This window comes from Hyla sarda, chromosome 13 (assembly GCF_029499605.1).
Source record: "Hyla sarda isolate aHylSar1 chromosome 13, aHylSar1.hap1, whole genome shotgun sequence".
In the NCBI taxonomy this organism is placed as follows: domain Eukaryota; kingdom Metazoa; phylum Chordata; class Amphibia; order Anura; family Hylidae; genus Hyla; species Hyla sarda.
In genome coordinates this window covers 12,428,284-12,454,904 of record NC_079201.1, presented here as the reverse complement: position 1 = coordinate 12,454,904, position 26,621 = coordinate 12,428,284, and the positions used below count along the sequence as shown (strand labels likewise).

Here is a 26,621-nt window from a genome sequence, read left to right as displayed (position 1 = left end):
AAGTAGTCATTATCTTAAGCCAGAAAACTGCCGGAGAAGTCATGCGGATGCCTGCAATCGCTTTATAATGTATACAGGTACCAAGGATTATTACAGTAAAGAAATGGATACGATAATGTATGCAATGAAGCCAAGCCTGCATTTAAGTGTTTTTACCCCCCCCCTTTATTACATATTGTCACATAGAAAAACTGACGCATTATATGAACCAGACACCAGTTAGTGCATACGCTTCAGTAATACAGGTAAAGAGTACAGAACGTGTAATACCAACCTGTACTGTAGGGGGCGCTACCAGACACCAGTCAGTGCATGCACTTCAGTAATACAGGTAAAGAGTAGTACAGAACATGTAATACCTCCCTGTACTGTAGGGGGCGCTACCAGACACCAGTCAGTGCATACACTTCAGTAATACAGGTAAAGAGTACAGAACATGTAATACCTCCCTGTACTGTAGGGGGCGCTACCAGACACCAGTCAGTGTATACACTTCAGTAATAGAGGTGATTTACCAGTAAAATGTCCATTCTGATTGGTCAGTTGGTCCAGTTGTGACACATTTCACAGATCTGGACTGTCTGTACATTGTATGTTGAGTCTGGTTTCAAGTTACGATGGTCCAGAAAAAAACATTGTATGTTGAAACTATTGTATGTTGAGGCCTTTGTAAGTTGAGGGATCACTGTATATGGCAACTGCTGCTTTATTACAGGTTTTGCCCACAAACCAGGGCTCCAGGCCACCTGCTGTGCGGGGAACTACAACACTGCAATAGCCAACCATGGAATCCCCAAAAGGGACCCTTTCCTTCAGGCCATTGATGAAGGTCCCAAAGGTCTGACCTCCACTGATGATAATTTTAGGACACATCCTGCCATAACTATGATGGGAATACCCTTCAGAAGGGAGATCCTGAATAGGACCCAGATGTGTGCGGCAGAGAGATAAACTGCTGATGAAATTATCACCCAAATTCTATGTAGCAGCCGGGTTACTATGGTAGTCGGTTCTTCAGGAAATCTGTAATTGCTTTCCTTCTATGGCCGTGTAAACACTCACGATAGTCTCTTATGGCAGGCGGGGAAATATGCAGCAGCCAATCTTGTTGCCCTTTCTACAGAAACAGAGGGCAAAGGTGCCAATTCCAGGGCGGGTATGCTAACAACTACACAGTGCCATAATAAGTGACAGCTGGGCCGCAGCAGCATGCAGGGAAATATGGGAAATGTATTTTATGTTTAACATGAGCTATAGGTAAATATGGACAGATAGATATGAGACAGATAGATAGATAGATATGAGATAGATATGAGATAGATAGAGAGATATGAGATAGATAGATAGATATGAGATAGATAGATATGAGATGATAGATAGATATGAGATAGATAGATAGATAGATAGATATGAGATAGATAGATAGATAGATAGATAGATATGAGATAGATAGATATGAGATAGATAGATATGAGATAGATAGATAGATAGATAGATATGAGATAGATAGATAGATAGATATGAGATAGATAGATATGAGATAGATAGATATGAGATAGATAGATAGATAGATAGACAGATATGAGATAGATAGATAGATAGATATGAGATAGATATGAGATAGATAGATATGAGATGATAGATAGATATGAGATAGATAAATAGATAGATATGAGATAGATAGATAGATATGAGATAGATAGATATGAGATAGATAGATATGAGATAGATAGATATGAGATAGATAGATAGATAGATAGATATGAGATAGATAGATAGATAGATAGATATGAGATAGATAGATATGAGATAGATATGAAATAGATATGAGATAGATAGATAGATAGATATGAGATATATAGAGAGATATGAGATAGATAGATAGATATGAGATAGATAGATATGAGATGATAGATAGATATGAGATAGATAGATAGATATGAGATAGATAGATAGATAGATAGATATGAGAAAGATAGATATGAGATAGATAGATATGAGATAGATAGATAGATATGAGATAGATAGATATGAGATAGATAGATAGATAGATATGAGATAGATAGATAGATAGATATGAGATAGATATGAGATAGATATGAGATAGATAGATATGAGATAGATAGATAGATAGATATGAGATAGATAGATAGATAGATAGATAGATATGAGATAGATAGATAGATAGATAGATATGAGATAGATAGATATGAGATAGATAGATACATAGATAGATAGATAGATAGATATGAGATAGATAGATTTATGGTAATCCAGGGTTCAGGATCTACCGGCCTACCATAAACCTTACATGCAGTTATGAGGCACATAAATCTATATCACTACTATTCAACCCCAGTTTTATTTAATTCCTGTTCTCTAGTCCTTACGTTAAACACAAGTTCCTTCTGACTTCTTGCACTGCCGGGAGCCCTAATTATATATTATGAATTCGGATCAATACTCTCCCTGTTTACTTGGAGTGGTGTCCATTAGGCGACCGCCCATAAAGGCCGTCAATCACATCGTCTATATATCCCCCAATGTATCCCCCAATCAGTTCTAGTATTCTCACCATATTGGCCACGCTTTGTTACATTTTTATATGTTAATTTACGAAATGTTCACTCAATGACACGGTACCTCATATTTTGGCCTAAAGACAGGTTCAAGTCTGTAAATCTTCCATAGCCCCAAGGCAATACTCAATGTATAAAAGCTGTGCAGCATAAATAGAGTTAAAAGTGCCTACTTTTTACACCAACCCTTATTCACTATTATACAAGCATCTGCTTCTTCATCAGATCATTGTGAACCTAAAATGGACCCAAGGACAGTAAGGTTACTCCCTAATCTTCTCATAGGTCAGAACCAAGCATTGACCTAGCACTAAAGCTTTAAACCATAGGTCTCTCGGCTTTCCGATTGGTTTTACCTTTTAATTTAACCTGAAAAGTTATATGACGTTATACTGAGATCAGGGCTTCATACCATGCCAGATGTCACCTACCCCGACACGTTTCTCACATGTGACCCTTCTTCGGGAAACGCCATTATGCATAATTTTAGAAGATGACCCCCACAGAAGACCACTTTTTAATGCAATTTTAGGAGGTCTTCTCAAAGGGGTTTCGCTGTACCTATAATGACCAACCACAGCCCCTCCACAAGCTACATAATCCATAAAACTTAAAGCACAATAATAGAAGCCCTGAAGGGGTATTCCAGGAAAAAACTTTTTATATATATATATATATATATATATATATATATATATGTATTTACTGGCTCCAGAAAGTTGAACAGATTTGTAAATTAATTCTATTAAAAAATCTTAATCCTTCCAATAATTATCAGCTGCTGAAGTTGAGTTGTTATTTTCTGTCTGGCAACAGTGCTCTCTGCTGACATCTCTGCTTGTCTCGGGAACTGCACAGAGTAGATGAGGTTTGCTATGGGGATTTGCTTCTACTCTGGACAGTTCCCGAGACAGGTGTCATCAGAGAGTACTTAGACAGAAAAGAACAACTCAACTTCAGCAGCTCATAAGTACTGAAAGGATTAAGATTTTTTAATTGAAGTAATTTACAAATCTGTTTAACTTTATGGAGCCAGTAGGTATATATATATATATATATATATATATATATATATATATATATATACATATATATATATAAAAGTTTTTTTCCTGGATAACCCCTTTAAAGTAGAGTGTTGGTTGTTTAAAGGGGTATTCCACCTATAGACATCTCATTCCATATTCAAAGGATAGGGGATAAGATGTCTGAGCGTGGGGGCCTGCTGCTGGGACCACCCCACGATCTCTGTGCAGCACTCGCATTCTATGCCGGGCTGCTGCTCCAGTCTCTGAAACCTCTGTGTTACCGGGACTGGAGACATGATGCGACGCCCATATACATGAAGGGAGGGGCATGATGGGACCTCCCGAGGGGGTGTGGCGTCACGTCTCAAGTCCCGGAAACTCAGAGGTTTCCGAGACTGCAGAATGCCGGGTGCTGCATGGAGATTGTTGGGGACCTCAGCAGCGGGAACCCCGCAATCAAACATTCAGACATCTTATCCCCTATCCATTGGATAGGGGATAAGATATCTAAAGGTGGAGTACCCCTTTAAGGAGAGTTAAAGACCTAGTTGGAGTACAGCCCTGATTTCTAGGTAAAGCCATCTGGATAGGAGAGCTGCATTGCATATTCTTTTTCCCCGGACTTCCCAGTGGAGCATCAATGACCTATACGTCTCCGCACGTCTTTCTCCTTAAAGGGGTACTCCGGCCCTAAGACATCTTATCCCCTAGCCAAAGGATAGGGGATAAGATGTCTGACCGCCGGGGTCCCGCCCCTGGGGACCCCCGCAATCTTGCATTTGGCACACACCTCTTTGAGCTACATGCCGCGCTGCCAGCTTACAAACTGCTGGGTGCCGACCACGGGCACGGAGTATTGTGATGTCATGACTCTGCCCCCGTGTGACATCATGCCCCGCCCCCGCTATGCAAGTCTATGGGAGGGGGCGTGACGCCCCCTCCCATAGACTTGCATAGCGGGGGCGGGGTGCCCCTTCCATAGACTTGCATAGCAGGGGCGGGGCGTGACATCACACGGGGGCAGAGTCGTCACATCACAATACTCCGGCCCCATGGTCGGCACTCGGCAGCTCAAAGTGGTGGGTGCCGAATGCGGGGGTCCCCAGCGGCAGGATCCCTGCGGTCAGACATCTTATCCCCTATCCTTTGGATAGGGGATAAGATGTCTTAGGGCCGGAGTACCCCTTTAAGGAGAAACATTACTCCTGTAGTCCATCAGCAAATACACCATGACAACTACTGCATCACCCCACATAGCCATAGGTGAGTGCTGCGTGCCCCTTTCTCATTTCTGTTCCTCCCTTCGAATAAATTAAGCAATTCCGGCAGAGGTGCGTCTACACAGCAAGCGCCACAGCATCCTGCCAGAGGTTTCATAACACAACTCTGCTTACAGGTTCCTTTTAAGCTCCCGATATTAATATGTATCATTTGCAGGGGAACCTGGCAGCAAGCATTCCGTTCCCCCGCAGTGCCACCACAGGGGAAATGAAATACAGTGAAATCAATGCGCTGCCCATGTAAAGCGGGGACATGCCGGGAGCTTTTTTATAGCTGCTGAAGGCATCTTTTGCATGCTAATGTCTGGGTCAGAGTGACCATGACTAAGGACACATTGTCCGAAATGCGTCAGTAGTTTTATTTATTTTTTATTTTTTTAGGCTCTACATGGATTTCTAAAATTTGTATGCTATAAATGAATAATTTTAAACTACTTCCACATGAGCTGGATCTTCTTTCTGCTTGGATTTACGAGCTTGGCGTGCTCCAACTTTGTAAGCTGAGGTTGGGGGTTATGAATGGATGTAGATGTGGTGAACCGAAGTGCCCGTCCTTTTACTAATATAGTATAATCACACTTTGTACTGCTTTAGCATGTTCCTCTGTCCGAGAAAATGCATCATCATCTGCTCTCTCAGGAGGCATGGCTGGATCTTGTTTCTAAGCTCTAGCCCCGCCTCCGGAGTGATGTCATCACCTCTGATTAGCCCCATCCTCCTACATCACATACTCCCGTTATATATACATGTACATCTTTATTGGGACATTAAGGGAGAATTGGGTGTTTTTACAGCATGACGCTTTGTGCTGACCAATGCTACAGGCAGAGGAGCAGACAGGGAATGAACACAGCAGCTTTGGGCAGGAAACTGGCAGTGCTGTGGGAGGGCTATAAAAAGTCTAGGAAAAAGCAATGCATTCTGGGAATTGTAGTACTGACCAACTTCTCAACCAGTCAGTACAGGACTAAGACTCCTAAAACAATAGATTTTTGGTGGTTTCAGCAGCTCTTGACTCGATCTATAGGTTGGAGTTTGATAAGTGCTTTTACCTTTAAAGATTACAATCTATATGACATTTTTAACACCTCAGTTTCCAAATGATCCAATCATAACAGTAAAAGCACAAAAGAGGTAAAAAGTTAAAGGGGTACTCCTGGGAATTAAATCTATAGCCCATAATTCCCCTATCCTTGACTTTGATCATTATCTAAATATGATTTCCTATGGTTTTTCAGCTGTTTCCCCAACCAGGAAAATACTTTTTTATATATATATATATATATATATATATATATATATATATATATATATATATCAACTGGCTCCAGAAAGTTAAACAGATTTGTAAATTACTTCTATTAAAAAATCTTAATCCTTTCAATAATTATCAGCTGCGGAAGTTGAGTTGTTGTTTTCTGTCTGGCAATAGTGCTCTCTGCTGAGTAGAAGAGGTTTGTTATGGGGATTTGGTTCCAAACTGGGTCATCAGAGAGCACTCAACTTCATCAGCTCATAAGTACTGAAAGGATTAAGATTTTTTAATAGAAGTAATTTACAAATCTGTTAAAATTTCTGGAGCCAGTTGATATATATAAAAAAAGTTTTTTCCTGGATAACCCCTTTAAATTAATGAAGTGAGGAAAATACAATCTTGCTGTCCTCTTCTCTGTCCAAGTCCAAGTTACTCTCTGAGCACAGCCCCCACTTTCCCTATGCTGTAACTGAGATTGGGGCGGGGTATCGCCTGGCCAATCAGAATAACCCAGCAGTCAGCACTGAGCCGCACTGATGCTGGGACAGAGATTGGGGCGGGGAGTCGCCTGGCCAATCGGAATAACCTGGCAGTCAACACTGAGCCGCACTGATGCCGGGACAGAGATTGGGGCGGGGAGTCGCCTGGCCAATCAGAATAAGCCAGCAGTCAACACAGAGCCGCACTGATGCCAGAAGAGACATTGGGGCAGGGCGTCACCTGCCCAATTGGAATAGCCTGGCAGCTAGTGACTGCTGGGCTATTCCAATTGGCCAGGAGCCACCATAGAAGACCACAGGGGTCACAGGAGCCAGAAACATCAGTCAGGATCAATTCCATGGTAATCTGGAGGTTGTGGAGTACCCCTTTCACATCTAAGTCATTAAATAAGCCTGGACACTTTTCATTTTGCTCACGAAGACCATTCTCATTGCCGACAGACCGATGCCGTCCGTTCACTATGCCCTATTAAATACACACGTAGCCCCAGGACTTGCATATGGGGTTTTTTCTTAGCTAGGACACCCTACTCATTAACTGCGCACATCCTTAATGAACTGAACGGAGTGTTCGAGAATCCAGACACAAGGGAGACAGCATGCACAATAATCCCTACAGCCATCCGTCTGCATTAAGTACACAAGAAGAGATTGTAGCAAGTGTCTAATGGCGGGGAAAGAGCACCCAACGCGCTGACCTGGATTCTATATAGACAGGACCCCCGACCTCAGATAACCAGCCCTAGCCGGATCCCCTCATTTTAAACAAAGCCGTAATGCAGTATACTGAGCAGACACAATGCTTAAATTCTGTTCCGCGAATTTATCTGTCACCATTTATCTTCGTAAATGGATGTGCCACATTATAATATGCAAAAATAATTGTGTATTTCGTCATCGCGTTTCAGACAGCGGCCGCGGACCATGTTGCTCCACAGTGAATTATTCTGATAAGGGTTATTAAGCTTGTTTTATTGCAATTCGCAGACAAAGCGACTCGGGGAACACAAAACCAGGGCCTGACATTGAATGTCAGATCATAGGGGGAAAAGACTGCGGCACCTTTACAAAGCCTATAAATTACCGCGATTAACGGGGAGGGGGGGAACCTTTCCTTAACATGGATCGGAGCGCCTCGATTTAAGTACCATTTCTCTGGAACATGCCCTAAAACGTGACATTTAGCTGTGTGTCAAGGCCTTTTTTAATTCCGCATGAGCAGAAGCTGTACGTCCATCCGAGCAGAAGATGTAAATATCAACGGCGGCCATTTTGACGTGTGAACCGTGTTTTGCGTCATCCCTTGCTTGACCTCAAGCGGCTGATATACATCTCACAGGAAAGATAAAAGAAGAAAAAAAAATAAAAATCCATCAAGCCTTACAAGATTTACGCGGCCTCTTTTTGGATGACTATTTTTTTTTTCCGCAATCAAATGTAATTGTGCAGCCTTTATTACCCTTGATTTTCTATATTAGAGTTTTAGTAGGCGCATTTTCAGCTTATAGCAACCATTTTCCAGCAAAGACCTGCTGAAATTACTGAAATTAGTCATTACTTGCTCCAAATTGTTTGTGCCGTTTATGTTTTTTTTTTTTTCAAGAAACCAGAATCATAATCGATTGGGAGTAATTTATTTATTTTTTTGTATTATACTTGAAAAGGCTTTGTTGCGCTTTCTTTCGAGTATCATTCCCCTTCAAGATCCTCAAAAAATACCTGTTATTACCTTTTGGGACTGATCTGTATACAGCTGAATACAACTACTAGCTGCCTGATTAGGAGTCGTGTACAGATTAGTCAAAAATCCCGCCGATCACGCCAACTTCAGCTGGTTGCTTAAAGTGGTTCCCGATTCTCACCCAACAGATGTTTCTGTTTGATTCTTCTCTATCCACTAGTGCAGTGTTTCCTGATCAATGTGCCTCCAGCTATTGCAAAACTACAACTCCTAGCATGCCCAGATAGCCAAAGGCTGTCTGGGCATACTAGGAGTTGTAGTTTAGCAAAAGCTAGAGGCACACCAGTTAGGAAACACTGCACTAGTGGATAGAGAAGGAGCAAATAGATTCTTTTAGGGGAGAATCGGCACCACCATGCACTTGGCGTGATCGGCGGGATTTTTGAATAAAGTGTATGGTTCATCTTGTCACCCTAAAATGTTGATTCAGAACAAGGCAGAAACGCTGATGAGGCAGTTTCGATTTGCCTCTGTTTAGTTTAAAACCTCTGTCTTGACATGGCCATTAAAAGAAATCCCTGGACCTATCTACTGCTATCTAATGGCCATAACCTATATCTTACAAGAAGAGCATTCAGTACCCTTTTCAACCATGCTGGGAGTTGTTGTATTGCAACTGCTGGAGGTCCACAGTTTGGAGACCTAGGACCTTCAATAAGTGGGCAAATGTTTGTTGAGCCGACAGCTATCTCTTCTGATCTCTCCATGTGCATTAAAGGAATACTGTAGTGGAATATAATTTATCCCCTATCTGAAGGCTTGGGGATAAGTTATAGATCGTTGGAAGTTCCGACCGCTGGGACCCCCCGCGATCTCCTGTATGGGGCAGTCTGCAGGAATGGGGGTGTTCCATTCCTGCATGAAGCAGTGGTCAACACGCCCCTTCTATGTATCCCTTAGAGATACATGGAGGGGGCATGTCTGCCGCGGTTTCCTGCTGGGGACGGCACGGCGCTTCCAGCAGACTGCCGCAGCCCCATACAGGAGCCCCATACAATCCTTTGGATTGGGGATAAGTTATATTCCTCTACAGTACTCCTTTCATATTCCCCAGCCAAAGGTTCATGTGTTCTTAATGAAGAGTAAGAGACAAATGGACTTGAAAGGTGCGGTGGGTTTTTTGCGGCACTGACTCGGAACAGGCACATCAGGTGAGTACAAAAGGTTTATTAAAATGCACCATGTTTCACTGCACATGCACAGCTTCATCAGGCATCTTAATGGAGAGTAAGACAGCTCTGGTTGCAGTGTACCTCTCTGAGAACCAAAGAGTCAAGCAGTTGAAATCCAACATGACCGATCCTTCTCTCCCCCAACATGATTTGTCGTGGGAGAATTGGGAGCCACCATACACTTTAAACAATCAGGTGAAGTTGGCGTGATCGGCAGGATTTTTGACTAAGGGGACCTTAAGTTATTTAGGTTAAAAAAATACACATATCCATAAGTTACAAAGCTACACAGTTAAGAAAGATCAAAAAAAGACTCAGGTTTATTTTGTCAACCTACAGTGTTGATTCCGAAGAAGGGAAGAAGGCAGAAACGCAGATGAGGAAGCTTCCGATTGCCTTCGATTGCCTCTTTCCTAACACCAAGTATGGAATTTCCCTGCGCCAATGACCCATCTACTGCCATTTAATACCCATAATTTTTCAAGAACAACATTCAGTCCGTTCTTCAACCATCAAAACATCTTGGGGAAGACCAAGCTTTCTTACCTAGAAGACAACACGCACATCCAACTGTGAAGGGTAATTTCTTAAAGGGGTATGTTTTGTCCAGAACGCTTGGAGCTGTTATGCCGAGCGCTCCGGGTCCCTGCTGCTCCCCGAAGCGCTCGCGGCGTTTCTCTCCCTGCAGCGCCCCGGTCAGACCCGCTGACCGGGAGCGCTGCACTGACATTGCCAGCGGGGATGCGATTCGCATAGCGGGACGCGCCCGCTCGCGAAGCGCATACCAAGTCACTCACCTGTCCCGGTCCCCGGCTGTCATGCTCTGGAGCGCACGGCTCCGCTCTCTAGGGCGCGCACGCGTCAGCTCTCTGAGATTTAAAGGGCCAGTGCCCCAATGATTGGTGCCTGGCCCAATCCCCCTAATTAGTTTCCACCTGCTCCCTGGCTATATTACCTCACTTCCCCTGTACTTCCTTGCCGGATCTTGTTGCCTTAGTGCCTAGAGAAAGCTTCTTCTGTGTTTACCATTACTGTGTTCCTGACCTCCTGCTATTACCATTGACTACGAACCTTGCCGCCTGCCCCGACCTTCTGCTACGTCTGACCTTGCTCTTGTCTACTCCCTTGTACCGCGCCTATCTCAGCTGTCAGAGAGGTTGAGCCGTTGCCAGTGGATACGACCTGGTTGCTACCGCCGCTGCAAGACCATCCCGCTTTGCGGCGGGCTCTGGTGAATACCAGTAGCAACTTAGAACCGGTCCACCGACACGGTCCACGCCAATCCCTCTCTGGCACAGAGGATCCACCTCCAGCCTGCCGAATCGTGACAGGAGCCAGAGGCCGTGATCGTAATTTCATGGCCACGCCCCCTTGTGACATCATTCCCCCTCCATTTATATCTATGGGGCGTGGCCGGGATGTCAATAGGTGGCGTGGCTGTGATGTCATGACCACTGCCGCAGGAACCCGCCACGTGTTTAGAGCGCCGGGTGCTGCGGGAGATCGCTGGGGGCACCAACAGCGGGACCCCCGCAATCAGACATCTTATCCCCTATCCTTTGGATAAGATGTCTAGCAGCGGAGTACCACTATAATACTCCTTCTGTATTGATGTTTCAAGTGATATCCTCTTATGTTGTTTTTTTTGTTAAATGAAACCTGGGTGTCATCAGGTTTTATGTGTGACTCAGATGTCATCAGGGAGCAAAAGAAGGGTAAATAATGTGAACCAACCCTAATACCGGCCCTGTGTTCTGCCAGGAGACATCCTATTCTCTTGGATTGCCAACAAAAATGGAGACTTGGTGCTGGCAAATGTGCAACGGATAATATTTGATTCTTCCCTGTGTGCTCTACAAATCTTCGTGGTAGTTTACATAACAGATTAACAGGACACCTGGCATGTTATTTCCTACCTCCGGCAACAGAACAACAAGGCCAACCCTTGCCACCAACATATGCACCTGCGTAAATATCAGAACGTTCTTCCCATACAGAATGAACCATCTCCCTATACTTTATTAACCAGTTAATAGAGATAAAAATGATAGAGCCTTTGCTCTCAGATAAAAGCGTTTTCGTCTTGTTAGCCGCCCGTCTCCCGTCATTATGGAGAATGATCTGTTTCCAAGTGTTATCATTTCTTGGTGATCACATAGGAGGAGAATATGGAGAGAACCTTATGATGTATATATTAGGAACAGATGCACACAATTATAGCTCTAAGTGAACATCGCTTTCGAACGTGGAAAGAGACGAGGAAACATATGCGGAGAACCATGGGTGTCATTTATGAAATTCTGCACCACTGGAGAGGGCAGGTGCACAAGCAGCGAAAAAGTTGGGTTATTACAATTAGGTACCTTGAACTTCGGCAAATGTTGGCTGAACAAAACTTTCAACATCAACTCTGCATAGAATTTTTATGGCTCTGTAGTGCGGCGCAGTAGGCACTTTGTGTGGTGTCACTTGGTGCCTCCATATGATGCTGCATTATGGAAATATTGTTAATGAGGTTATCCAGCCACAGGATGAAGGATAAGCATTTGATCATGGGGAATCTCACTGCTGGGACTCCCTGTTATTTCGAGAACGGGGCCCCGCATCTTTCAGCTATATGGAGCCGTAGACAGTATGTGCTGTACTAGCATATATCCGGCAACCCCCAAAGACAATATATGAAGCAGTAGATGGCATATGCTGTACTCTGGTATAGACAATGTATGAAACAGTAGATGGTGTGTGTGTACTCGTGTATCTCCAGCACTCCCATAGACAATACATGGAGGGGTGGTTGGCATGTAATGTACTCTGGTATCTCCGGTGCTCCCATAGACAATACATGGAGGGATGGATGGCATGTAATGTACTCTGGTATCTCCAGTGCTCCCATAGACAATACATGGAGCAGTAGATGGTACATGCTGTACTCTGGTATCTCTGGCGTTCCCATTAACAATACATGGAGCAGTAGATGGCATGTGATGTACTTTGGTATCTCCAGTGGTCCCATAAACAATACATGGAGCGGTAGATGGCATGTGCTATACTTTGGTATCTCCCCATTCCCATAAACAATGCACAGAGCGGTAGACTGCACATGCTGTACTCTGGTATCTCTGGCATTCCCATAAACAATACATGGAGCAGTAGATGGCATGTGCTGTACTCTGGTATCTGCGGTGTTCCCATAGACAATGCATAGAGCAGTAGATGGCTTGTGCTGTACTTTGGTATCTCCGCCATTCCCATAGACAATGCATAGAGCATTAGACATACATGCTATATTCGGTTAACTCCGGCATTCCTATAGACAATATGTGGAGCGGTGGATAGCACATGCTGTACACGGATATTTCCGATGTTCCCATTTAAGAATGCATAGTATGTTAGATTACAAGCACTTCCCACGATCAGATGCTTATCCCCTATCCTGTGGATAGGGAATAAGTAACTTATGGCTGGATAACCCCTTTAACTTCCCGAAATGATGTAAGTGCCCAAATACAAGGGGTAATTTTTGACCGCATTGTTTAAGGAGGTAAAAAAAAATCCTTGTTTGTTGGTCACACGTCTTCTCGTGCAATAGGGGATGTGTGACTGATGAAGAATGGAAGTAAAAGGCACCATGTTTAATCTATAGAATGATAGTAGAGCTGTGTTATAGGCTCCGTAAAGGAACGTCAATCTACCGGATCAGCACTTCAATCGGACAGCAGTTTGCCCTTGTAATACAGAGAAGTATTAGGACTGGATCCCTCAGTGTGGGTGCCATATTACAGTTTAGTCATTATATACAGCCACAATGCCGCATTGTGTTGATGTGTATTTACTTGATAGTTGTCGCCCACAAGATGTTTTTAGATCGATATATGTTGATTGGGTGATGAAGAAAGGATGTGACTGTACGGTGTACATAGTCTATAGAGGCAGAATCCACAATGAGTCATGAATAGGACACTTGAGAATACCGAGGTGGCCGGGGAAGCGTTGTGTCGTCTGAACTCCGGTAATCAGACGCCTTTTGTCTTGGTGCAAATTAGGTTTAGATCTTATGAAAAAGAAACATCCAAGTAACATCACAGCTTTCTTCCCACTAGTTTCTGCACTATATTTCCTTCTTATAAACCTGGACCTAGCATATACAATATGAATGTGTGAGATGATCCATTTAGACTTTGATCTTACCTGACCGAGCTGGTGGCCGGGAGCTTTAAAGCTACCGGTCACCATCTCGGTCAGGCAAGATCACATTGAAAAGTACCCAGAAGATGGAATCTACTTATTAGGTGACTATAGCTCTCTGTATTAAGAGGATTCCTTGCCCTGGCTACAGCTATTTTAGCTGTAGGCATCCTGGTTAGAAAACACTGGTCTATTATTAGAATAATAAAATAGACAATAGACAGATCTATGGGTCTAGAACTGGAATTCCAACATTATCCCATAAAAAACTGGTAACCCTGCTCTTGTCCTTACAGAAGAATATGAAATAAGAAAAGGGAGTGAAACTGGAGAACTCATCACATTTTGGAGTCAAGAACCTTTATCATGTGTCCATCCAAGACATATAAAATTCAGGGCATAAATGGAGGGGTAGAGGACAGAGCGGGGAGCGGGGACTGCAAGCAAGCTATGCCCCGAAAATGATATGTCTTGGATGGATACTTAATAAAGGTTATTGACTCCAAATCAGGGTGAGTGCTCCAGTTTTACTCCCCTTTTTTTATTTTTACTGATTCCGTATTTATTTACTGTGACTTCTACCGGTTGAGCCACCACACTATGGAGTGCGGGCAGCACTCTAACATATATACAGCATGAGATTTATCCATTTATCAATACACCGTATACAAGCCTGCAGTGTTCCACCCTGAACGCCGAATCTCTCTATGGCATTTTGTGTTTTAACATTTTTAAGATGTTATCCCTCATCATTTTTTCCCCAATCCCATACTTTCTTTCACCACACCTCATTGACGTTGGCCCGTCGCCAAGGGACCCCGCCATTTTTTGCCCTTGAGTCTCAGTACTCAGCAATAAATTGCGACCTCACCAGGAAAAAATTTAATGATCCAATGAATAGGGAAGGTAATGCATACGATTAGGATCTTACACGCGCCAAGCCGTAATGGCCCTTTTTTTTATTCTGTGCTGTGTCAGGTTTTTTTTTTTTTTCGAGCTACAGAATTATCCATGTGACTTTGAAGATACTATAGTGTTTCTGTGTATCCAGACATACTAGGGCCCGTCGTACAGGCCGCCGGTGAAGCTTCCATATGCATTTAATTGGGTTGCCCTATCATCTGCCATCGGGAACTAGTCACAGCTCCAATTTGCAGCCTGCAGCATGATGGTATTAATCCAGGAGTGTGTCCAGCGTTTTTGCTGCCTAGAGCGCTGGCGAAATGATGACCCCCACCACCACCACCTATTTCCTAGAATATGAAATGTAAAATTGGATTATATTTCTTCCAAAATGCTAACCTACTACTGACCCGAGGCAGTTTCCTTCCACCTCATGTATGAGGCCTCACGGTTTGTGTAACTCAAGATAATTCGAGAGTAAATCCCATAACATAACTGAAGGGTATATGTCCGTCGAGTGCAGATATTACTATGCATAGAAATGCCTTTTAGAGACAATCCCTTTTAGATTGGAGACACCACATAGAGCCAACAGCCATCCAGAAGCCATGGTCAGCTGCAGGGACGTGCACACATAGACTCAAAAGGAGTAAATCTTAAAGGAGTAAAGGAGTAATCTGGTGGAAAACTTTTGCCGGAAAGTTAAACAGATTTGTAAATTACTTCTATTAAAAAATCTTTATCCTTCCAGTACTTATTAGCAGCTGTATGCTACAGAGGAAATTCTCTGCTTTTTGAATTTCTTTTTTGTCTTGTCCACAGTGCTCTCTGCTGACACCTCTGTGCGTGTCAGGAACCGTCCAGAGTAGCATAGGTTTGCAATGAGGATTTCCTCCTGCTTTGGACAGTTCCTGATCCGGGCATCAGGTGTCAGCAGAGAGCACTGTGGACAACACAAAAAAGAAATTCAAAAAGCAAAGAATTTCTTCTGTAGTATACATCTAAAAAGTACTGGAAGGTTAAAGATTTTTTTATAGAAGTAATTTACAAATCTGTTTAACTTTCTGGCACCAGTTGATTTAAAAAAAAAAATATGTTTTCCACCAGCGTACCCCTTTATGCCCCTGCCCTATGATGCTTTTACTGATTGAAACCTCTGATGGGTGAGACAAGACTGCCAGAGGTCACTTACCCCAGGGATTGTGTTGTGTTAACATATGTAAGGTTTTTACAAACTTTTTATTTTATAATGAGAAGTGCCTGTTTTTTTTTACTTGATCCCCAAAATGTCTGTGCACGTCCCTGGTCAGCTGGTAGTATCCATGTAATGCTAGGAAAATTTAAGTCCTCCAGGGCAGGAGACACTATTCGAGAAAAGCTCTTCCCTATGGCTTGTACAGGGGCATCCTGAATGGAAGACTAATTTCTAAGAAGTCCATAGGACATAATAAGTCATATGGACAAAGGTTGTGTTGAAAGCTTCAGCCTTGAAACACAGGAAATCCCAGTTAATCCTGGCTTGGGTGGGTCACTACTGCAGCCAGTGATTGGCCAAGAAGGCACTTCCTGTGTATTAAGATGGGACCTGGAATTAGAGGTCAACAGGGACCCGGTGGTGGCAGATTAAGTAGGTGAGTAATGCTTATTTTTTATGTAACCGCCATTGGCACACATTGTTATCCATGTAATACTAGGACAACTCAAGTCCGCCAGGGTGGGAGCCAATTTTAGAGAGTAGCTCCTTTATCAGGCTTGTACAGGAGCATCAAGAATGGGGGGACACCCTTCTATAAAGTCCATAGAATATAATTAGCCATATGGACAGAGGTTATGTTGAAACCTTCAACCTTAAAACACAGGAAATACCCTCTCGGTCTGGCTGTGGTGGGTCACTACTGTAGCCAGTGATTGGCTGAGAAGGCATTTCCTGTGTATCCACATGGGACCAGGAAGAAGAGGTCAACATGGTCAACATGGCAGTCATGCCCCCTCCCATAGACCTGCATTGAGGGGGCGTTGCCGTGATGTCACAAAGCGGGGTGGGACTGTGAGGTCACGAGCCTACGCCCCGCATCGCCTGTCATCCAGCATGGAGCAAAGTTCGCTCTGTGCATCGGATGTCTGGGGTGCCGCACTGATATCGCTGGGGTCCCGCCCCTTTGGATAGGGGATAAGATGTCTAGGGGCGGAGTACCCCTTTAACAGCAGAACACCTATTTCATGGGAAACAAAGGGTATAGCATGCGGGTTAAGAAAAAGTTGGAATTAGGGCTCGATTTTCGGGACTAACCCCAGGTTCTTTATAAATTAAACTCAACATTTGGTTCCATTGATCTCAGTATAGTGTTGGATGGAACTGTTTTTGGTTGGACGTTCCAGTACACCCAAGCTGCTTTTAGTAGGGATACAGAAAACATAGATACTTGTGTAACCTGATACATCTTTTTTATGTACATATACAATTTGCTGCAAAACAATGATTTTGCGCGGCCCTTCACCAAGTAACACGAGCTGTTGCTCTTTACAGAAGTAGCAAACGTTAACTTGACATTCACCACGTTGCGCACCACGATGCAACAAACGCTAACTCGACATTTCTGATGGCGTATTATGTGCTAAATGTCAAGTTAAAGTTTGCTACATCTGTTTCTTCTGCCTATTGACATCATTTCCTCCTAATACACATTCTCTTATGAGATGCACACTACAGTATGCCATGCTTTTCTACAAGGCCATTTGTTGTTCGCCGCGATATGTAAAAATTGTCACAAACCCAGACGTGTATCCAGCGAGCCCCCTCATCACTTACTGGTTATGTGACGCATTCTGTCATTACATTGCAATAACATAAAGCGGTGACCTATGGACGCAGCTATAATAAATCGCTAGTAGCTACTGCCATACGGTATATAAGCAACCTGTTGTGTGATGCATCCAAACATAACAGCAATCCCAGTACATGGCTACGACTGCACAGAAAGCAATCTGAGCTGGGGACAGATAAGACGGGGCAATTTCACAGCTAATGCACTAATATACCTAGATGCTGATTCTAATCCTTGCATGTGCACCAGGTGCAGTTTCACCACTGAGATGGACATAAGGAGAAAAGGCCTAGAAACGCATCAAAATGAAGAATACTCAGACACCGCCTCATCCGGAAACATCTCTTCCCATTTCAAAGGTGGATCCAGAGGGGGGGCAATGGTGTAAATGCACGAGGGCCCTCCTTGCCACCATTCCAAGTGCTGAGATTTTCCGTGCAGACAGAGAGAGTCCTGGGTGGGTCTAAACCAGAGGAAAAGACCAAACACCGAGCCATCCTTGAACATATCTTCCTATCCTTTGCAGGAATAAAGGGTGGCATGAGTTTTGTGCCAGCTCTGTCACTTTTGTCAGCATTATGGTACTTGTAAACAGAGAGAGAGGGAGTCCTGGGTGGGTCTAAACCAGAGGTAAAGACCAAACTAAGCATGTGCACGTTGTTCCGTCTCACCACTGGGATAGACCTAAGGAGAAAATGTCTTATAGTAAAAATGAATGAAAATGTAGAATACTCAGACACTGCCTGATCCTGAATAATCTCTTCCTGTCTTCTGCAAGTATAAATGGTTGCATGACCCCCTTTCCAGCATTATGGTGTTAGGATACGTGCCGCGGTCAGACATGCTGGGCGTGGATGCACTCCTCCTCCGATGCCCGGCTTACCCCGGACTGCTTGTCGCATCTCGTGATGCGATCGCAGCCTGGCCACTGCCTATTTCCTCCCCTGTTGTTTCCACACACTTCCTGCTTGCTGCCGTGCACGCCCCCACCACCTAGGGCATCCGCGTGCCAGCTCTGTAAAATCTAAAGGGACTGTACACTTTTAATTGGTTTTGCTTTCCCATGACTCTATAAGTACAAGCACCTCCTTTTGACCCTCTCTGGATCTTTGTGCCTTATCAGCCTAAGAGAAAGCATTCTGTTCGTGCCTTGTCTTGCCGTGTTCCAGACCCTGTTGCTATGTACCCTGACCTTGCTCCAGTGCCGCCTGCCTGCTGACCTCTCGCTTCGTGGCCTGACCTTGCTACTGTGCCACCTGCCCTGACCTTCTGCCTGCCCTGACTACGAGTTGCCTTATCCATCTAGTACCACGTTACATCTCGGCCGCCTGTGTGGACGAATCATATCAGGGGTAGCGACCTGGGTGCCGTCTGCCACTGCAAGTCCATCCGCTTTGCGGCAGGCTCTGGTGAAAACCAGGGGCATCTTATACACCGCTCCCTGATATGGTCCAAGTCATCATCCACACAGGTAAAGCGGATCCACTACACCTCAGCCGTAACATACTTGTAAACAGTCCTGGGTGGGTCTAAACTAGAGGTAAAGACCAAACTAAGCACTTGCACCATGTGCAGTTTCGTCACTGAGATAGACATAAGGAGAAAAGGCCTTGTAGTAGAAATGGGACAACATGAAGAATACTCAGACACCGTCTCATCTTTGAACATCCCTTCCTATCCATTGCAAGAATAGAGGGTTGCATGACCCTTGTGCCACTTCCATCCCAGAGAGAGTCCTGTGTGAGTCTAAACCAGAGGTAAAGACCAAACTAAACTGAAGCTTTCCTCTCTACGGGCCCTACTGCTACCATCTAGGCTACTTCTATGGTGGGCAATGTCATGTACGTGGATCTCTTACTCATTGAGCGTAAAGTATAAGCAGTAGACGATGAGTCCTGTATATTGCTCGTGTAAAGTTCTTTAGAGAATGGAACATATTAGTGAATTAATGAAAAGCAGCTAAGATGGTGTAACCCTCTGAGGAGATTTGTCTAATCCTAACAAATGACTACCTCCACAGGTAGGTTGTATCTTACATATTGGCGAAAGTGTAAGAACTTGTAACGTAATCGGTCCCGACAAATTAAAATATTAGCCGTGCCAATTCTGTAATCTGCGTCTCTACAATATCACGCAGTGTTTTTGAAGCGGATCTAAACCTAAACATATTTGTTTTGCTGTAATAGAGAGTGAAGTGACGTGCTGCACTTCAGAAGCGCGAACGTCTACAATATATTTAGTTAAAGATGATCTGCTTCCAGCTCTTTGGTGTAAGCCAAGTTTGTGTTGTAAATAAATGACTTAGATTGGGGGGAAGGGTCCCAAATCAGCATGGGGCTTTACCCTCCATTCTGCTTAACACATGTTAGAGGAAGCGCTCCGGCAATTCATTCAGGCTGTGAGTGCTACCACCCCCCCCCCCTCCCGATCGCGTGTCCCAGGAGTTACTATGGGCAATGCTCCGGCCGTGCTGTCACATGCGAGCCCCGGGCATCTCCTCACCTTCTTCCGTCACAGGCCTCTCTCCTGTTCTGCTTCGCCGGCACGCGCGTCCCCTTGCCTTAGGGTGCGCACGCACGTGTTGCTAGATTTAAAGGGCCTTAATTGGTTCCCTGCTGGTCAGACCCTATTTTAGTCCAGCACCTCCCTAGTACGGTGTCGGTTCTTTGTGACTTGTGCCTTTGAGAAAGCGTTACGTTTTGTGTGCCATATCTGTGTTCCAGACCTCCAGCCTGTGACCTGACCTTGCTCCTTTGCCGCCTGCCTCCTGACCTTGTGCCTGTGACCCGAATACACTCCTTTGCCACCTGTCTTCTGACCTGTGCTACGTCCTGACTACGCTACCATCTGTGCCAAGTTCCATCTGGGCAACCTGTGTGGACAGATCGTGCCAGGGGTAGCGACCTGGGTACCGCCTGCCACTGCAAGTCCATCCTACTTTGCGGCGGGCTCTGGTGAAAACCAGCGGCACCTTAGACTCCGCTCTCTGATATGGTTCCGTCATTGTCCACACACGACAGTGGATCCACTTCCCTGCCATCACGGTAAGACCATTACAACACACCATCTCTTTAATTTCAGGACAGTAGGGATTGTAAGACAATCCTCTGACAATCCTCTATGCCTCTAAACCTATGGGCCGTGACGGCCCATGGGTTTAGAGGCATAGAGGATTGTCAGGAAAAAAAGACAACCTGGTCCAACCTGGTCCAAGTTTTATGCTTTAGACCTTCCACCTTTGCTCTTTGGACCAGTACCGTTTTATCAACATCTTGTTGTAGACAAGATCTCCAGAAGTGACCCCAGTATTCCAGATGTGGTCTCACTAGAGCTCAATGCAGTTTTAGCTTTCAACTAGCTTTTTCTTCCACCTGACCCTACAGTTGACTCGTTGTGAGGTTGGCAGAAACCCCTACCCCTAAATCCTTCTTTTCTGTGGTCCTCACTAACACAAAACTGTTGCTACCAAATGCACAGAGCCGGCTCTGCCTATTGGCCAAATAGGCAGCCGCCTAGAGCGCCCTCTTGATCCAAAGCACTCGTCCATCCAAAGCAACTGCCCATCAAGCAAAACCCTGCCAAAAATCCTTGCACCAAGCCTACATACACAATTGATTTCCCCTCCCTAAGGACATTATTTCACATTTGGAAACAATGAACTCCATTGTCCATTGTTTTGTGCTTTGGTTGTTACCATAAACACAACGGCAAAGATTGTAGGGCCAAACAGACCTAGGGGCATCATAACCCAAAGGTCTCACAGCAGCCTCCAGAAAACGTCTACATTTCAACACCATTGATTATGATGTATTAAAGGGGTTGTCCAGCAATTGGCTTAGCTGTATTTCCTGTGTGTGTTAAAATGAGGGCAGGAAGTTCAGCAAGGACACAATATGAGCATCTGAATGGCAGCGGAAGTGGATTAGAAAAACATCGTTGATTTCTTGCAGAAACAGCGCCTCTCTTGTCTTCAAGTTGTATGTGGTATAGTAGCCCAGTTCTATGGAAGTGAGTGGAGCTGAGTTATAATACCACACACAATCTACGGACAGGGTGGCACTGTTGTTGGCCATGTTTTCATAATCCTGGATACCCCCTTTAACATCTCTTTTGTAAGTGTAGATTGAAACCATATAGAAACTATATAACTCATTTGCTGTCTATAATTAAAAGGATTGTCCAGGGAATTTGGGCACATAAAAAAAAAGAGATACTTACCTGCCCTATCCACAGCAGCTGCCATTCTGATGCCTACTTGTACCTACTTGTCACCAATGCATCCTGATTCTTGAGAGTCATATCTGCAGGAACTTCTCAGCCAATCACTGGCCACAATGGTAGCCCACTTTAGCCAGTGAGATGACCCTTCACAGGGACCAAGAAGCTACGGTGATGATTGGGGACCAGGAGGCATCAGAACAGCAACTGCAGGGGATCATGGTAGGTGAGTATGACTGTGGCCCATATGGCCTGCAGCTATATGTAAAAAATTGTATATCCCTGGACAACCTCTTTAAAAATTTGACTTTTTGGATGCTTGGACTCCACAAGCACTAGTAACATCATGGTGGCCTCCTGTGCTGAAAAAATAATGCTGATGAGTAGGGACCAGGAGGTGACAGAACAGCACATGCAGGGGATCAGGGTAGGTGAGTATGACTTTCTGTGGCCCATATGGCCCTGAGCTGACAAGCTCTTTAAAGATTGGACCCAATAAGCACTAGTTCATCACGGGGGCCTCTTTTCTTAAGGAATCTACTTGTAAGGCTGAGACAGCCCTTTCCATCTATCCCACGATGCCTTGCCTAGCCATGCAGAGTTCTCTATATGGATATTTTCTATCACTGTAATTCATTTTCTTACGACACATAACACATTTGAATATGTTCCCCGCCATCGCCTTTACAGTATTCAACAAGTATCAGGCTAATAGCTGTTATACCTCCCAGCATTTTGTTATTGACATTGTGTTACTCTTTATATTTGCGGTTTATATACCAGATGCCATAAGTATTAGCACCCAGCTTTCTTACTATGTGAAGTTTGGGTTGCATTGCACAGGAACACATGGCAGATCATGTGTTATTTATACACATAACCCGGTTGTTGTGTTCCTTTGACAGATGGTGTGGATTATTGTAGGTATATATATATATATATATATATATATGTAGGAACCATATGGCTGTCGTACAATGTCGGTGTGTGTTATGTTCTGTGTACAGGTTGTGCTGTTGTCATTGTGATATTTTATTTATTTTGGGATTCATGCCCCTGACACATGTCAATGACTCACGGTGTATATAATAGGTGGTTATTATAGCAAACTTAGTGTGTCGTAACGGGGACATATCAATACATACAACATTGCGTTTATGTAGAAATATTGATCGTACGGCAGACACCACATATTCTACCTGTGACTCATCGTACGGTGTGAACAAGTTACATGGCTCGTAACATGCTACTATATATACTGCTGACTATAGCAATGCAGTAAATGCTGCAATTCTGTGCCTGGCGTTGTCCTAGGTGGCACATGTGCCCGTAAGCGTCGTGCGGTGTGTTTTATCAGCACTGTGTGATCCAGTGTTCTGCCCATGCTTAGGGAATTTATGACTCTGGCATCCAGGGTTCCTGCTGCTGGTACTGCCATGCACTACGTGTGTTCTATGGCAGGCTCGGGTGGCACCGTGCCCTGTGTGGCTTTTAAAAAAAAATATTTTTACGGGAAGTTATTTTGTCTTAAAATATTTACAAGAAATTGTGATGGCAGAAATTTAAGACTCAACCTCCCTTCGGTTTAGGCACTTCTATGGGCTATAGTACGGCACCCACCCACCCAAGACATGCAGATCTCGAAAAAGCATCTACGGAAACCACCAAAAGAACTGTACTCTGCTGAAAAACCCTTCAGTACACATGTGCTTCTTATACAAGACACCTATTCTGTCCTCACAGACACAGCTCCATTCACAGACACATCCCTCCCTGTGCCAGCTCGCACACACAGAGTCCTCCGTACCTTCTCAGCCTCTTGTCTCCCGCCTTGGGTCCCTCGCAGACAGGTGGCCTCCTTCACACCCAGCTAGCATCCTCCAATCCCCATTCCAAGCTGCGATCCAGGATGAGCATCCAGCTGTCTGGGAAGAAGAAGAAGGGACTGGGAATGTGTATGAGAAGAAGCCGGTGCTCTACGATCTCCTCTCTCCTGCTCTCCCCTGCTGGAGACTCTGGGAATGCACAAGGAAAGGAGCAAGATGTGAGACTTGCTTACTGCTCACTGAGCTGGGCTGGAGGAGGCCACTAAATCCTGTAGAGGGGGAGATCGGATTCATAGGAAATCCCTTAACTGGCACAAACTCAGGTGGATCGCCGGCGAAGCCCCTCCGGTCCATTAACCCTTTCATCAGTCAACGAATGCCTTAACTCTCCGACGGCTGGAGAGCCCAGTGAGACATTTGGCAGCTGGCCCCTATGGAGCGGCTCGGTTAAGTATTGCTTTTTTTTCTGATCACATTAGGTGGGGGCGATCGCCTTTTTTTTTCTTTTTTTTTCTCTTTGCCTATTCCACACCCAACTATGCAAAAAATAAAAAATAATAATTCAATGGACATCATTTTTTTTGTGCCGTCACGGAACAGACATGACTTCATCTGACGGGTCACATAGGGATAGTAACATAGTTCATAAGGTTGAAAAAAGACCAGAGTCCATCAAGTTCAACCGCTGGCCATCTTGATGTGGCTCTCAACTCCCCCCCCCCCCCCATCCCCTGCCCCCGGAGATGTGATCCTCCTTAAATCTTGATTTGTTTCTTTTACACCGGTGCATTGAGGTCTCCTCTGCTACGACAAGACACAATGAAAGAACTCGGCTTCTCCGAAGGCATGAAACCTGAAAGGGAGGAGGAGGAGGGGTGATGGTGGGGGGAAAAGTGGAGTTTGCCAAGGACGGAGTGACATCCTGCACTGCTCACTGCCCCTAGGAGGCAAGTACTTTGTGTGGCACGTCTGCTCCCTAATGTAACCCTTGAATGCCCTGCTGGGTCTGGTCCTTGGTTTCTTCTGCACACACAATAGGCTTAGGGGCTTATTTTTTTCTTCTCCGTTTAAGGTGACAAATCATCACCATGGCTTAGGTGGGAATAGATTCTATAAATGTTCCTTTGTGTGTGATATATATATATATATATATATATATATATATATATATATATATATATGTCATCTTATTAGGAGACGATCATGCATTACAAAAGCTAAAAAAAATTATATTCTTCAGCGTCTGGAACTACATGCCCCAGAATAACCTGCAAATTATATTAAGTGATTCTTTACAACAATGGTCTCAAAATGTGGCCCTCCAAATGTTGCGTGCCACCCAGCTTTCCCAGTCTGCTTAAGAGCTCCAATATGGCTGCTGTAATAAATATATATATATATATATATATATATATATACTTCAACTCCCGGCATGCACGACTTGCATGCTTGCCTGTAACTGCTGGGTCTTCAGGAGACTGGGAAAGTCGGGTGGCATGCATACTGCGTGCCACCCAACTTTCCCAGTCTCCTAAAGCCCCAGAAGTTATAGACTAGTCGGGCATGCTGGGAGCTGAAGTATACATATATATATATATATATACATATACATATATATATATATATATATATATATATATATATAGAGTACAGCAGCCATATTGGAGCTCTTAAGCAAACTGGGAAAGCTGGGTGGCACGCAGCCAGCTTTCCCAGTCTGCTTAAGAGCTCCAATATGGCTGCTTTACTATATATATATATATATATATATATATATATATATATATATATATATATATACACATATGGTATATATATATATATATATATATAAAAAAAAAATATATATATATATATATATATATATATACTTCAACTCCCAGCATGCCCAACTAGCCTATAACTGCTGGGGCTTCAGGAAACTGGGAAAGTTGGGTGGCACGCATACTGCCGTGCACACATGCTGCATGCCACCGATACAAAATCAGCAACAAGGAACCATATGTCAAATATAATATTGGTCTCTTATGGGGCAGTTGTGCTTTGGGGCCCCCTCTGGCACCAGAGCCCTGGTGCGACTGCTGCCTCTGCTACCTCTATAGCTATGCCCCTGCACTCAGCTTTTCCAGTCTTCTGAAGAGCTCCAATATGGCTGCTTTACCAGATAGATATTCTCTTCAGAAGACTTGGAGATGTCCAGGCATGCTGGGAGTTTAAGTATATATATATATATATATATATATATATATATATATATATACTTTTTCTTCTGTTGGTTTACAGTTACAATTTTGCTACATGTAATACAAGTACAAGCCGAGTACCTGGCGCACTTATAGTTCCTACCTGGAGGCATTTTTTCACCTTATAATAATCACAAATTAATTAACTGAACAAGAATTAAATTGATGCAATTTTAGGAAATACAGCAGCTTTGTGTCTGCAATATGGCTGCTTCACCAGAAAGATAATCTCTTCAGGAGACTGGGAAAGCTGGGGAAGTAACAAACTGTGTACAGAATATCCGTCTGGTAAAGCAGCCATATAAGAGCTCTTCAGCATACTGCATGCCACTAAGCTTTCCCAGCCTGCTGTATAGAATATCCAGCTGGAAAAGCAGCCATATTGGAGCTCAGCAGACTGGGAAAGCTGGGTGGCGTTTATGTATATAACAGTAAATGAAATAGAAGTCCAGCGCAGATTCTTGTGCAAATAAAAGCTAAGTCTTTATTCCATCACAACAGAACAGGATTATTGACGCGTTTCAGCCGGTCTTGCCAGCCTTACTCATACTGATGTGCTGTTAGTACAGCCAAACCTTTATAGGAAAAAGACCCCTCAACCCGCACAGGGGACACCTGAAATGGGGAGATGAATCCACTACCACAAAGGTGTCTGGGATAGTGAAGACATATACAATATAAACCATACGTAACAAAATATAAACAATAAAAACATATATAAAATGACTGGATGACCAAAAAGGCATATTACAGAAGAAATAAATAAATATAAACAAATGGATAGATATACACTAATATCATATATAATTCTGTAAAAAGCCAGTCTAATAGAAGATAGAGATGCATGTTACAACAAAGAAACCATT

The 26,621-nt window shown here is 43.9% G+C and overlaps 1 protein-coding gene across 3 annotated transcripts in view; it reads right to left on the bottom strand.

Annotated features, from left to right (window-relative positions):
• CDH22 (cadherin 22) overlaps positions 1-24,176 on the bottom strand; it is a 257,926-nt gene extending 233,750 nt beyond the window's left edge. For 2 of the 3 annotated variants that reach the window (XM_056550686.1, XM_056550685.1), the window contains exon 1: positions 23,494-24,175. The gene's annotated coding sequence lies outside the window, so the exon portion shown is untranslated. Of the gene's footprint in view, positions 1-23,493 lie in introns of all 3 variants that reach the window. The other variant, XM_056550688.1, reaches the window with a different exon arrangement.
• Between the last annotated feature and the right edge of the window lie 2,445 nt (positions 24,177-26,621).